Genomic DNA, 14,492 nt, shown 5'->3' with positions numbered 1-14,492 from the left:
AAATAGAAAATCTTTTTCTCTGTCTGTTAGGTATTGAGGTATTGTTTATCCTCTTCAAACCCATGCCAGACATTTTCTATAGAATAAAATTACTGGGGCAATAATTGCATCCTACTCCCCAGAAACCAGGAGGAATTAGATGGAGGTGTATAATTCTGCAGTCCTCACTTCAGGCGTTCAGAGACATCTGTCATTGTCTCTTTAGAGAAGGCACAACCTGACACCACTTGAAAAATTTTTAAATGTCTAGCTGGGTTTTGTGGTGGGCACCTGTAGTCCTAGCTACTCAGAAGGCTGAGCAAGAGAATCTCCTAAGCCCAAGAGCTGGAGGTTGCTGTGAGCTGTGATGCCACTGCACTCTACCAAGGGCAACAAAGTAAGACTCTGTCTCAAAAAAAAAAAAAAAAAAGAAAAGAAAAAGAAAAGAAAAAATTTTAAATGTCCTAACTAGAAGTTTCCCTTAGACAATGGGTGTGTAAGCAGAAATCAAGAGCTAAACATGCTATTAACCCTCCTAGGAGCAGGACAGTGAAGAGTGTGAGGTTGGCATATTTGTTTGGAGAGACTGTTCTATGTCTCAGAACCCTCACAAAGTACTTCTGCTTTACGTTTCTTTTAGTGGTCAGTGTTGACCCTAGGAGGAAAAAAAATGGTATGTATGTATTACATTTTTCATATGCCAAATATTTCATTTCTCTAAAGATATGGTCCTCTATCAAAAAGGAAGGTCCACTTACCAAATGCCATTTGGTGCTAGCACAGGGGCTGCCATGGTCACGGTCTGAGCACCTGTGTGAAAGGGGCATCTTGAGCCCGAGATAAAGGTTTGGAGCACATGAGGTCATCTCCTCACCGAGAAGTGATTATCATTTCATTTGTGAGCACAGTGACAATGCTTGCATGGGGATTTGGGATGATGTCAGAAAAACGCTTGTTAAGAGTTCAAAGTACTGACAGCTATTAGCAGCTATTAGTTGTGATCGGCTGAGGGAACAAAGCTCAAGAGACAGAGAGAGAATGAAAGAAGTGGGTGGAGAGAGAGAAAGAGATAGGAGAGAGGGAGAGGAGAGAAGGCGAAGGAAGGGAGAAAATGAGAGGGGAGGAGGGTGGAGAGGAGGGGAGAGGGTGGGAGAAGCTACTGGGAAGCTGAGGCAGGAGAATCACTTGAGCCCATGAGTTTGAGGTTGCTGTGAGCTATGGTGCCATGACACTCTACCAAGGGTGACAAAGTGAGACTCTGTCTCAAAAAAAAAAAAAAAATGGTTCTGCAGTGTGTCTGATTGATTGACAGAATCCTAGAGTAAAAGTTGGGCCACAGCAAAAAAAAAAAATATGAAAAAGCCAGGCCTGCCTTAGTTTAGTCTAGAGGAAAAGATTCAAAGAGTTAGAGAGATTGTAAAGTTATAGAGGATTGATTGATTAAGATCCATTCAGCCACTCCAGAAGACCTATATTTACCTCTTAACAATACTATGAGGATAATTTTTGAGGGCACCCAGCCATTCCTGAGAGCTCTGAGATTGTTCTTCCCTATAGGTCAGAACCTACAGTGGAAATTGTACAGTCAACTGGGAAATCTGAATGCCATGGGGCTAATTCAACACCAGAGTGTCAGGGTCAAGTGGCAGAACTTATTCACCAAAGGCGAGGTGGTTGTGGACACTGTGATGGACAGCAGGGTCAAAGCAGTCCTCAGCATGGCCTGACTCATGCAGATCTCTGGTGTTGGCTGGCTGAGTGTAACACACAGACAGGAAATGCACTGAATTCTTCCTGATCTGTCTAAGCAGAAAATTTCTAGGTCTGGTGAGAAAAAAATTTATCCTGAATTATAAAGATAGAAAACCACTGTCCCTCAAACGATTCCTAGACTTAAGCTAGTTTATAGACTCAGACCCTTTTGAGCGAAAGGGAAGGCCAGGTCCCCTTGAGGACATTGCTCCCAGCACACTTCCAAAAACTTACATGATTGATTTTTTTTTAGTTTGCCCAAATGCACTGTGCATTAGGGGAATGGAAATCATAAGACACATTGGGTACTGCTGCACACTGACTCCAAACTGACTCTAATTCCAGGAAATAAAAATCATCACTGTGACCCTCAGTCATAGTTGGTACGGTGATTAGTGGAGTTTGGGCTTAAGCCTGTCTCTTTGTAGATTCAGTGGATTCCAAAAACAATCCTGCAACTATATCCCTGGTTCTGAAATGTATCATTGGAATTGACCTGATAACTATAAGAATTCCCATGGTGTGTCTCCCACCCATGGTTTGCCTGTGATCAGCTGACAGAGGAAGACAAGGCTTGAGGCTGATTAGCGGACGGTCTCTGTGATGTGCAGGCACCGCCCACGGTGGATATCTTTGGCATGGAGGTCCCTTTCTGGGACATCTCTGAAGGACAGTGGTGATGTGAAATCCTTCCAGTGGGAAGAACTTTGATCAATGCATCTGATTACTCATTTTGCTTGACTGGAAAAATGACCTGGGGTCTCCCAAGGGACCATCACCTGGGAGTGGGAAGGGGAATGCATCCCTCCTCTGTCCCCAGAGCTCACCAGGGTAGGGAAAGGCAGTGAGGTCATGGTGCTGCCTCCAGAAATCTCAAGGGAATAAAGGTATATTGTTTTAAGTCACCTAGTTTGTGAATCTTTGAGACCAGAGTCATAGGAAACTAACTCAGATTCTGGCAGTGAGGGCAGGGTGCTAGTGTCATAAATACAGTCTGAGAAGGTGCGGCAGCAAATTTAGAATTGTGCAATTGTAGATGCTGGATGTATTTTGAGGCACATAATTTTAAAAAGCCCCATATTGCCTTAAAGAGACCATTAAGGCAAATAAGTTCATTAACGGTGAATCATTAGAGAGAAAAAGGTTTTTTAAAACTAGAGGAAAGTAATTCTCCCAGGCCAATTTTTTTCAAGTGTTCCCCCTACACTCTCTCCAAGAATTTTTATAGTTTTGTGTCTTAACTTTAAGGCCTTTAACTGGTGAGAGTCAATTTTTGTTAGAGGAGAAAGGTGAGGGTCTAGTTTCAGTCTTCCACAAGTCGCTACCCGATTCACCCAGCACCATTTGTTAAGTTGGGAATCTTTCCCCTAATATATATTTTTGATAGGCTGCTCAAAGATCAAATGATGTTAAGTGTCTGGGTTCAACTCTTGGTTCTCTATTCTGTTCCGTACATCTACCTCTCTATTTTTGTGCCAGTACTATGCTGTTTTGATCACTATGGATTTATGGTATAGTCTGAAGTCTGGAAGCGTGATACCATCTGATTTGTTTTTATTTCTGACTAATGTCTTGGCTATTTGAGTTTTTTCTGGTTCCATATAAAACAAAGTACTAATTTTTCCAGATCTTTAAAGTATGACAGAGGTACTTTAATAGGGATTGCATTAAATCTGTAGATTGCTTTAAGAAGTATAGACATTTTAAAAATGTTGATTCTTCCCAGCCATGAGCATGGTATATTTTTCCATTTGTTAACATCTTCAACTATTTCTTTTCTCAGAGTTTCATAGTTCTCTTTTAGAGATCTTTCATGTCCTTTGTTAGGTACAATCCCAGATATTTCATCTTCTTTGGCACTATTGCAAAAGGGAATAGAGTCCTTGATTGTTTTTTCACCTTGACTATTGTTGGTATGTATAAATGCTACAGACCTGTGAGTATTGATTTTGTATCCTGAGACGCTGCTGTATTCATGAGGAGGACCCCCAGGCAATTGAAGCAACATTAAGAACACATTACTGGGATCTGATCAAACTAAAAAGCTTCTGCACTGCCAAGAACACAGTAAGTAAAGCAAGCAGACAGCCCTCAGAATAGGAGAGGATTTTTGCAGGTTATATTTCCAAAAAAAGGTCTGATAACCAGAATTCACAGAGAACTCAAACTTATTAATAAGAAAACAACAAGTGATCCCATTTCATTGTGGCAAGAGACATGAACAGAAGCTTCTCTGAAGAAGACAGGCACATTGCCTACAGACACATGAAAAAATGCTCATCATCTTTAATCGTCAGTGAAATGCAAACCAAAACCACTTTGAGATATCATCTAACTCCAGTAAGAGTAGCGCACATCACAAAATCCCAAAACTTCAGATGTTGGCATGGATGTGAAGAAAAGGGAACATTTCTGCACTGCTGGTGGGAATGCAAGCTAGTACGTTCCTTTTAGAAAGAAGTTTGGAGAACACTCAAGGATCTCAATATAGACCTGCCATTTGATCCTGCAATTCCTCTACTACGTGTACATCCAAAAGACCAACTCAATTGGCAACAAAGATTTTTGCACCAGATTGTTCATTGCAGCTCAACTCATAATTGCCAAGCCTTGGAAGAAACTCAAGTGCCCATAGACCCATGAATGGATTAATAAATTATGGTACATGTATACCATGGAATACTATGCAGCATTAAAAAAAGATGGAGACTTTACCTCTTTTATGTTTACATGGATGGAGCTGGAAAATATTCTTTTTAGTAAAGTATCTCAGGAATGGAAAAAATAATCCAATGTACTTAGTACTACTATAAAACCAATTTATAATCACTCACACTTTCATATGAGAGATGAATCACAACTATATCCCAGGATGAAGGAGGGAAAGGGAGAGGGAAGGGAAGAGAGTGGAGTGGTTTGATAGAGGGAGGGTTAATGGTGGGACCACACCTATGGAGCACATTGCAAGGGTATAAGTCAAATCTATCAAGTATTGAACACTAATGTCTTAACACTGTGATTAAGTAAATGAGGTGAAAGCTATGTTAATTTGTAGGATGTAAGCACTCCAATTTTTACAAATAATCAACACGTTGAATCCCACAAAGACATAAATGTATTCACGATCTATATATATATGACTTAATAAAAAAATAAAAAAAATTCCAATGACATTTTTCTGAAGTAGAAAACAAGTCCTAAGAATTGAATGGAACTACAAAAGAATCTCAATAGCCAAAGTAACTTCAAGCAAAAAGAACAAAGCTGGACGCATCAACCAACCTGTTTTCTTTTCTTTTTTAACCAAGTGAAACTTCTAGTTTACTTACGAAAATATAAATAATATGTATTTTCTCATTTTAACATAAATCTCCTGCAAAGGAATAGCAATCAAGACAGCATGGAATTGGTATGAAAACAGCCTGAGCAGAAAAGAAAGCAAAGAAATAAAACATGTTCTAAAAAAAAAAAAGAAAGCAAAGAAATAAACCCAAATATTTAAGGTCAATTGATTTTAACATTTCCAGGCAATGGGGAAAGGGCAGTCCCTTGAATAAATCGTGCTAGCCAAATTGCATATCCACTTTCAGAAGCAAGATATCTGATTCTGAATTTATCTCACATATAAAACTCAACTCAAAATAGATAGGAAAGAAGCCCTGAAGCATTGGCCTGGGCAAAGATGTTTTAGATATGACCCTGAAAATACAAGTGACTAAAGCAAAAATGGACAAGTGGAATGGCATAAACCTAACAGGTTTCTGGACACAAAGGGAAACAATAGAATGAAAAGACAATCTAGGGGCAAGAGAAAATATTTGGAAACCATATATCTGAGAAGGGGATCATGTCCTAACTATATAAGAAACTCAAAGAAGTCAACAGCAAGAGAACAAATAACCTCCACGAAAAAGTAGACAAAGGAACTGAATAGACATTTCTCCAAAGAAAGCATACAAATGGTCAACAGGTATATGAACAAATACACAGACCGAAAGCTTTGTTTGCATCTATTGAAATGTTCTTAAAATTTATTCTCTCAATATATTGAGTTATACTGATTGATTAAAACTCAAGCTACCCTTACCTTTCATAAATAACAAAAAATACATCAAAAGCAGGTGGGTGCAGTACTTCATGCTTGTAATCCTAGTACTCTGGGAGGCCAAGGGTGGAGGATCCCTTGAGCTCAGGAGTTTAAGAACAGCCTGAGCAATAGGAAGACCCTGTCTCTACTAAAAATAGAAAACCTAGCCAGGCATTGTGGGAGACACCTGTAGTCCCAGCTACTCAGGAGGCTGAGGCAGGAGGATTGCTTGAGCCCAAGGGTTTGAGATTGATGTAAACTATGATTATGCTATGGCACTTTCCCAGAGCAACTCAGTGAGACTGTCTCAATAAATAAATAAATTTATTTGGCCTCATTGAATTTTTCATTAAAATTGTTTTTTTAATTAAATCAGGGGCTTGCTATATGTCCCAGGCTGGTCTCAATTCCTATGCTCAACTGGTCCTTCTGGATCAGCCTCCTGAGTAGCTGGAATTACTAATATGAACCACCTCTCCACTTCCTGGTACTCAGTAGTATCTCCTCATGCCTCTTATTATTATTCCTTTCCTAACACCTTCTTCTGGATAATTTGTAATTTTCTTTATAATTTCTTAAAATGATAGCCAATGTCATCAATTTTTAGATTTTTTTTTTCTAATCCATTCATGATTCTCAGTTTTTCAATTTCATAGTTCAATGAGTAATATCAGTTAAGCATATCACTTGTATTTTGATTTTCTCATTTAACTCATTAATTATTGAGAAGTTTTTATTTCCAAAATGCAGACATGGGTGTTATTTATCTCTGATGCAGAATCAGGTGAATCCCAAAAGATCCTTGGACTACCTGCTGGTCTTTATTTTTTTGAAGAAAGCTAATTTTTATTTTTATTTTCTTTTACATTTTTAAATTAAATCATAACTGTATACATTTATGGGGTACAATGTGATAATTTGATATACAATACAGTTTGATAATCAAACTGATTAACATAACCCTCATCTCACTTACTTTTTTTTTGTGGTAAGATATTTACGGTTTACTCTTAGTTGTTTAGAAATATGCCCTTGCATTGTGCACATTAGTCGAGACCCTGTCAAATGCCATCCCTCCCCCCACTAAACATGTTCCCTTTTCCCTCCCTTCTTCCCCCCTCCCCCTTGTTAGACTATATTTGTATCTTATCATTTGTAAGAAAGTTTTTATATTTGGCTTCATAATAATATTGAGTACATTGGATACTTTTTTTCATTCTTGAGATACTTTACTAAAAGGATGTCTTTCAGCTCCATCCTGTTGGTCTTGTTAGGGGTCCAGGCTGGGGTTCTCTTGTTAGTGTCCACTGGGGCAGCCCCTGGGCCTTCCTGGTCCCTGAGTCTCCCTCCATGTAGCATGTGGGGTCGGAGTCCATCCTAGGCTACTGGACAGCCTGAGCAGTATACAGGCTGGGTTCTGCAGGAATGTCTCCTTCCTGGGACAAAGGAGGTTCCAGTGTCTCTTATTTGAGGGTCAAGCTGTGCACCTGGGTGTAGGTCATGTCATGGGGGTCGTCACGTGCAGCAGTCAGCAGTGGGGGGTGAGTGAGAGGGAAGGTGTGTGATTGGGAGGCGGGGAGGCAGGGAGGCCTGGGAAGGAAAGATCCACCTGCCTGTCCCCTTGCATCTGTCTGTCCCACATGTCCAGGAATGTGCTAGACAGTGGGGAAGGATGGGAGGCCTCTTCCTACCTGACTGTGGAGTGGTTAAGATAGGCTACATCACTCTCTGGGGGTCTTTGTCATATGGGCTCTGCTGGAGAGAGTGATGGGGTCTCCTGGATGCCACTCGAAGTCTGTTAAGTAAGTTTCTACACTGATTCTAGAGTGACCGACTATGTCACTTTCCTGACAGACACTCTGGGAACTTCCTAGGACCTGGGAGAGCCTGGCCACTTCCTTCCTGCAGTCTGACCTCTTGTCCACACACCCTTCCCCTGCTCCTTTGGCTCCAGCTGCAGGCCCATCCTCCTGCCAAGTTTCGTCTGCTGCAGGTGCTCGGGCACTGGGTGTCCTCTCCTTCCAGGCTCCTTCTCAGGGGATGCCTGATCAGACATCCCTCCCCTCCTAGCCCAGACAGGTCTCCCTCCCCACGCACTCTGCCTTTTCTCCCTTTATTTCCATCATGGCATTTTGCACTCAGGATGCCATGCATGTACCTGCTCATTGTCTCCTGACACGTGAGTGCAGGGAGGGTGGGGCAGCTGTGCTTCCTGCTGTGGCTGCAGCCCCCCCCCCAGCCCAATCAAGGGGGAGCTCCCCATGGACACTGCAGGATGAAGGGATGAAGGGGAGTAGGGGACTCAGGTACTTCAGTGATTCATGTAGTCTCTGAGGCCTGGAGGTGCTCTCTGACACCCAGACATCAGGCAGAGGATGGGGATCTGGAAAGGAGGGACCCCAATATTACAGGAAACCAGGGGGCAGTGAGGTCACAGCAGGCGGGGGGAGAGGTCCACCATGGGACAGTGCTAAGCTGATGGAAGGGAGGACAGTGGAGTATCTTCTGGATTAAATGTGATAACAGGAGGCCTTTGGAGCCCTGGAAAGGGACAGGGATCTCACCTGACTCTCCAACTCCATCCTGTTTTCAGGCTGAGTGTCCTTCATGGCAGCATCTGCTGGGGCAGAATGAAGGGTTTGTCCCCTGCACTACTCTGAGATGGGGCCATGGGATTCAGGGAGCTTCTATGATGTCCCCCATGGTCCCTATTGGGGCATTCAGACCACCTCCCCTTGAGCCCCAAACTCTCCCCACCTTCTCCCCCTTTGCTACTGAACCTTCATGGCTCCTCTTTCCCCCCAGGGTCCCCATCTTCCCCCTAAGCATCCCCTTCCTCTCACAGAATTTTTCTTCCTTAACATCAGCAGCTGGACTGGACCTGGGGGAGGACACAGAGTTTGAGGAGCAGTGAGGGGGCTGTGGGCAGGTGTAGTCTGGGGTCTTCAGGCAGAATTACCTCTGCTGCAGGCCTCTGTCCTTGGGCTCCAAGTCCACAGTTCCCACAAGTCATGGGGGATCAGCCTCTCTCTGGTCTAGGAAGGTACAGAGAGTCTCAGCCCTACAGGGTTAGAAGTCCCTGCCCTGCACAGGAGTTCAGGGGGACAGAGAACCTGGGGACGCCCCTGCACAGATGCTGTACACACTGCAGGACCCTGATCAGCTCCACAGGTGGTTAAATACAGGCATGTGAGCTACGTCCACACTTTCCAGAGTGTCCTAGTGTGGAAACACTGGAGCAGCTTTTCTACCCAGACCCTCCCCATCTATTTGGCCTCTCTGTGGCTGTGCCTAAGCCCACGCTGCCACCCCAGGTCCCCCTTTCCTACTCACCCAACGACCTGTGTTTCCCTGACACCAGCATAGGAGGAAGAGAGTGAGGAAGAGCAGCAGGATGAAGGCCGCTGACACCCCAATCAGAACCTCCAAGAACCTTCCCAGGCCTTGGGCAACAGTGACTTCAGGAGTGAAGAATGGTGTCATTAACTGAGCACCTACTGTGTGCATCATCACCTTAGCCCTCACCCGTTGTGCAACATGGGAGCCCCCTATTTCACAGAGTATGAAACTGAGGCTCAGAGAGGTGACTTTCCTGCCCCTGAGCACTCAGCCAGGAGGTGGCAGAGCTGGGAAGTGACCCTGAGGCTGACTTCCAGCCCTGTTTCCTCCACAGGAGCTGACCCTGAGCTAAAGGGATGTGTGGAGCTGCATGCCCCACACCACAGCCCTGCTCCCCGCCCTGCACAGGGCCTAGGTGACAGCGGCAGGTGGGAAAGGCCATTGCCCAGTCTACTCCTGGAGGCTTCTCTGGGACCTCCTCTCCCAGGAAGTCACAGCAGGAGCCAGACCTGGAAGGAGCTTTGTCCTCAGGCCTCTTCCCTTCACACCTGGAGTCCAAGTGGGAAGGAGTTGTCCATGTCCCTGCCCCAGAGGAGCCTGAACCGATGGCACAATTCAGTGCTGCCTATCCTGGGCCTACAACCTCCCAGCTCAGAGCCCCTCGTTCACCACTCTGGGGACTGACCCTGTGGGGTGAGGGGTGATCCTGAGACTCACCAACTGTTGAGGTCAGATCTGTGGGTGGGGGACTGGGGAGCAGGGAGGTTCCTGGAAATAAAGGCAATAACAAGGTGGTGCTCTGCTGGGGTAGGGGGCTGTGCTCCTTCTGAGCCAAGATACCCCTGGGACTCACCAGTTGTTGAACTCGACTCTGTGGGTTGGAGGCTGGGCTGCATGGAGGGTCCTGGGAAGGAGAATAACAGGGTTAGGGGCTGGGGTTCCACTGGGGTGGGGAGCTGTGCTCCTTCTGAGCCAAGATACCCCTGGGACTCACCAGCTGTTGAGGTAGAATCTGTGGGTTGGGGGCTGGGGTGCACCAAGGCTCCTGGGAATAAGGACAATATCAGGGTGAGGGGTTGGGACTGCCCTGAGATGGCGGGCTGTTCTCCTTCTGAGCCAAGATAAACCTGGGACTCACAAGCTGCTGAGGTCTGATCTGTGGGTGGGGGACTGGGGTGCATGGAGGGTCCTGGGAATCAGGACTGTAACAGGATGAGGAGCCAGGGTTCCCTTAGGGTGGAAGGGGTTGTGCTCCTTCTGAGCCGAGATACCCCTGGGACTCACCAGCTGAGGTCGTCTCTGTGGGTGGGGGACTGGGGTGCATGAAGGGTCCTGGAAATAAAGACAATAACAGGGTGAGTTGCTGCTGCTCTCCTGGTTGGTGGGGGGCTGTGCCCCTTCACCAGCCATTGAGGTCAGCTCTGTGGGAGGGGTGCTGGGGTGCAGAGAGGGTTCTGGGAATGAGGACAATAGCAGGGTGATGGGCTGGAGCTGTCCTGGGTGGTGGGGCTATGCTCCTTCTGAACCATGATACTCCTGGGACTTACCACCTGCTGAGGTCAACTCTGTAGGTTGGGGGCTGGGGTGCCCAGAAGGTTCTGGGAGTAAAGATAATAACAGGGTGAGGTGCTGGGGCTGTCCTGGGTATGGGGCTATGCTCCTACTGAGCCAAGATATCTCTGGACTCACCAGCTGTTGAGGTCCAGTCTGTGGGTTGGGGGCTGGGGTGCCCAGAGGGTGCTGGGAGTAAAGACAGTAACAGGGTGAGGGGCTGGGGCTCCCCTGTGGTGGGGGGGATGTGCTCTTTCTGAGTCAAGATAAACCTGGAACTCACCAGCTGTTGAGATTGGCTCTGTGGAGTTGGGGCTCAGGTGTATGGAGGGTCCTGAGGATAAGAACAGTAACCGGGTGAGGGGCCAGGGCTCCCGTGGAGGAGTGTAATCTATGCTCCTTCTGAGCTGAGATACCCCTGGAACTCACTAGCCCTTGAGGTCCGCTCTGTTGGTAGAAGGCTGGGCTAAACAGATGCTCCTGGAAATAAAGAGACTAACATGGTGAATGGCTGGGGCCGTCCTGGTTGGGGGCTGTGCTCCTCCTACTGAGCTGAAATAGCTCTGGGACTCACCAATTGTTGAGGTCAGCTCTGTGGGTGGGAGACTGGGGGGCAGAGAGGGTGCCAGGAATGAGGACAATAACAGGGTGAGGGGCTGGGGCTGTCCTGGGTGAGGGGGCTGTGCTCCTACTGAGCTAAGATACCCCTAAGACCCCTGAGCCGAGGTCAGCTCTGTGGGGTGTTGGCTGGGTTGCCCAGAGGGTGCTGGAAATAAAGTCAAGAACAGGGTGATGGGTTGGGGTTCCCGTGAAGTGGGGGGGCATCTGTGTTGTTTCTGAGCCAAGATACCCCTAGGACTCACCAGCTGTTGAGGTTAGATCTGTGGGTGGAGGTCTGGGGTGCACAGAGAGTTCTGAGAATAAGGAAAATAACAGGGTGAGGGTCTGGAGTTCCCCCTGGGGGAATGGAAACTGTGCTCCTTCTGAGCTCAGATAACCCTGGGACTCACCAGTTATTGAGGTCTGCTCTGTGGGTGGCGGGTTGGGGTGTCCAGAGGGTGCTGAGAACGAGAACAATAATAAGGTGAGGGGCTGGGGCTCCCCTGGAGTGGGGGGCTGTGCTCCTACTGAGCCAAAATACCCCTGGGACTCACTAGCTGTTGAAGTCAGATCTGTGGGTGGGGTGCTAGGCTCCACAGCAGGTTCTTGGAATTAACACAGGGAGGGTGTGAGGGGTGCTGCTACCCCTGGAGCTCCTACTGTCACTCAAACTCTCCCCCTACATCTGTGCTGCGGCCTTCTCAAGACCCTCCCTGCACCTACCTGTTGTCTTCCCAATGCAGGTGATGGGGGAGGGGTTAGGGCACCTAAGAGGCCCCTGTCGGCTTCCTTGACTCTGAGGGGTGAGCACCCTGGCTGACCCTCCCCCAGGGCTCTCCTCTCAGAGGGCAGGGTCAGGGGTGCTCACCTAAGACCATGAGCTCCTGGGGATAACTGGGCTGTGACAACAGGTAGACGGAGCTTCTGCGAGAGCCATAGCACCTGTAGGTACCTCCATGGGCTGAGGTCACAGGACTTATGGAGAATTCAGCCTGGTACTGCCCAGCTCTGAGCTTTGATCTGAGGTGCAGGGGGGGATCAACTGCCCCATCCTTGGCCAGAAAGAAAGTGGCTGTTGGGCTCAATGACTGGCACACAAAGGTCACATCCTTTCCTGAGGACACTGTAGAGCCCGGCTGCACCAAGAGGAAGGGGCTGTAAAAGAGCTGTCCTAGAGAGAGTGGAAGGAGAGGTGAGGGCAGCCTCCTACCTTTTTCTGAGGTGACACTTCCCTGGGCCTCTCCTTCGGTGTTCCTGTCTCAGTGTCTCTGAGTCCCTCCTCCCCACCTACCTCTGGGTCTCTGTCCCTCTCTCTACCTGAGACCCCCACCTCCTCCCAGCCATCACTCTCTTCTCCTCCCCCCCCCAACAAGAACTGTGCAGAGTCTGAGTCCCACTGGGTTCCTCACCTGAGATCAGGATGTCCAGGGGGTCACTGGGGGCTGACCACTCTGAGGAATGGTTGTATCTGCCGAAGCATCTGTACTGACCCCCATGGGAGCCCCTCACAAGGCCCAGGGAGAAGTCTGCCTGAGAGAGCCCAGCCTGGGGCTGCCAGCCAGAGAGCTCAGTGAGGACCTGTCCCTTGTCCTGGGACAGAGTGAATCTGTCGTAGCCAACATCAGAGCAACACTGGAGGGTCAGGCTCTGTCCAGGGGCCAGGACAGGGCCCTGCAGGGCAAGGAGGGAGGGCTTCCTAGACATACCTGGGGGGAAGGACAGGCCATGAGCTGCAGGTGCTGGTTCCTGCCACCTCTTCAGTGTCCTGTGCTAGCCCTGCAGGTGTCACTGCCTCTCGCTTTCAGGGTCTCTGGCTCCAGAGCCCTTGCTTCCTCACCCCACCCTCCCACCTGAGGCTCACTGGAAGCAAGGCTCCCAGTGAAATTTTTGGAGTCTCAAAAATGAACAGCATAGGACAAAATCTCCTTACCTGATATAAAAAGCTCCACAGGGTCACTGGGTTCTGACCACACCTGGGGGTTGTCCCTGTGATACCCGTAGCATCTGAACATCCATTTATAGCTGGGGGTCACGGGACCCACAGAGAACAGGGCTTCAAACTGCCCAAAGAAGGGTTGCCTTGAGTCCAGTGTCCAGGACAGGTTTTGTTGTCCTTCGTTAGTCAGAATGAACTTGTCAAATTTTGGCCATGATGCACACTTGAGGGTCACGGAACCTCCTGAGGTCACCACACGGCTTGGCAGGGCTGACAGGGTTGGTTTACCATAAAAATCTAGGAGAAGGAAGCAAGCATGAGAAATGGGGCTCAGACCTCCCATATCACCCCCAGAGCTGGGCGGAGAGGGAGACACCCCTCAGAGCAGATGGCTTTCCTGAGGGCAAAACTTGGGGCTGGGACCCCCAAGTGTCCTTGCACCTGTCACCACCTGTGGCCACACAGCACAGTTATAGTAGTGACAGTGGTATCAGCCTGCATGGTGGTCTGTCATGGATGGGATGTTGAACTTGGCCTTATACCTAGGCTCCAGTGGTTTCTATCTGTCCCAGGATTTTAAGTGTCCCTCTTTATCCAGTTGACACTCTTGGGGACCCAGGGTCCCCTCACACTGGGTATCCCTGGGTTATCATAGATTCTTTCTCAGCCCAGAGAGTGGGTTTGGGGAGGGGCTCTGGAAGGAAATCAGAGGCTGGGTCCCAAGACCTTCCCATCTCTAAGATCCCAGCTCTCATCCCAGGACTCTTCAGATGTCCCTCCCAATCAGCCCAGAGATGGTGTCTCCCATCCCCAGCTGCCCATGGGAGTCCCCTTCTCCCCATTTGGGACCTAGGGCAGGTGGGGGCAGACTCACTTGCTTGTACGTAAGTCCTGGAGGCCAGACTCAATCCTGGAAGAGAATTCCCTGTCAGAGTTTTGTCCCTTGAAGGCTGAGCACATCCCCTGCTCTGCAGGATCCTCCTAAGCCCCTGGGGTCTCCTGATGGAGTAGTGCCTGGATGTGAGGTGGCATCCCTCCCAGACCAGGGCCTCCCAGCCCCTCCTCACATCTCACCAAGGCAGAACAGGGCTGTGAGGATGGGGGTCATGGCATATCCCACTGGCCCAGGCTATGTAGATGGAAGAGACCAGGGTGCCTGCAGGACAGACAGACACACAGGGTGTGGGCATGGTGAAACGTGGGCCTCCCCATCATGGGTTGTCACAACAGCAGTCCCTCAGGAAGAGG

At 48.1% G+C, this 14,492-nt stretch overlaps 1 pseudogene; it reads right to left on the bottom strand.

Annotated features, from left to right (window-relative positions):
* Positions 1–7,200: 7,200 nt before the first annotated feature.
* LOC128596522 (leukocyte immunoglobulin-like receptor subfamily B member 3) lies at positions 7,201–13,012 on the bottom strand (annotated as a pseudogene).
* Positions 13,013–14,492: the final 1,480 nt, after the last annotated feature.

Source organism: Nycticebus coucang, chromosome 10 (assembly GCF_027406575.1).
Source record: "Nycticebus coucang isolate mNycCou1 chromosome 10, mNycCou1.pri, whole genome shotgun sequence".
NCBI lineage: Eukaryota > Metazoa > Chordata > Mammalia > Primates > Lorisidae > Nycticebus > Nycticebus coucang.
The sequence above is the reverse complement of the archived record's forward strand: the minus strand, read 5'-3'. Positions and strand labels throughout refer to the sequence as shown.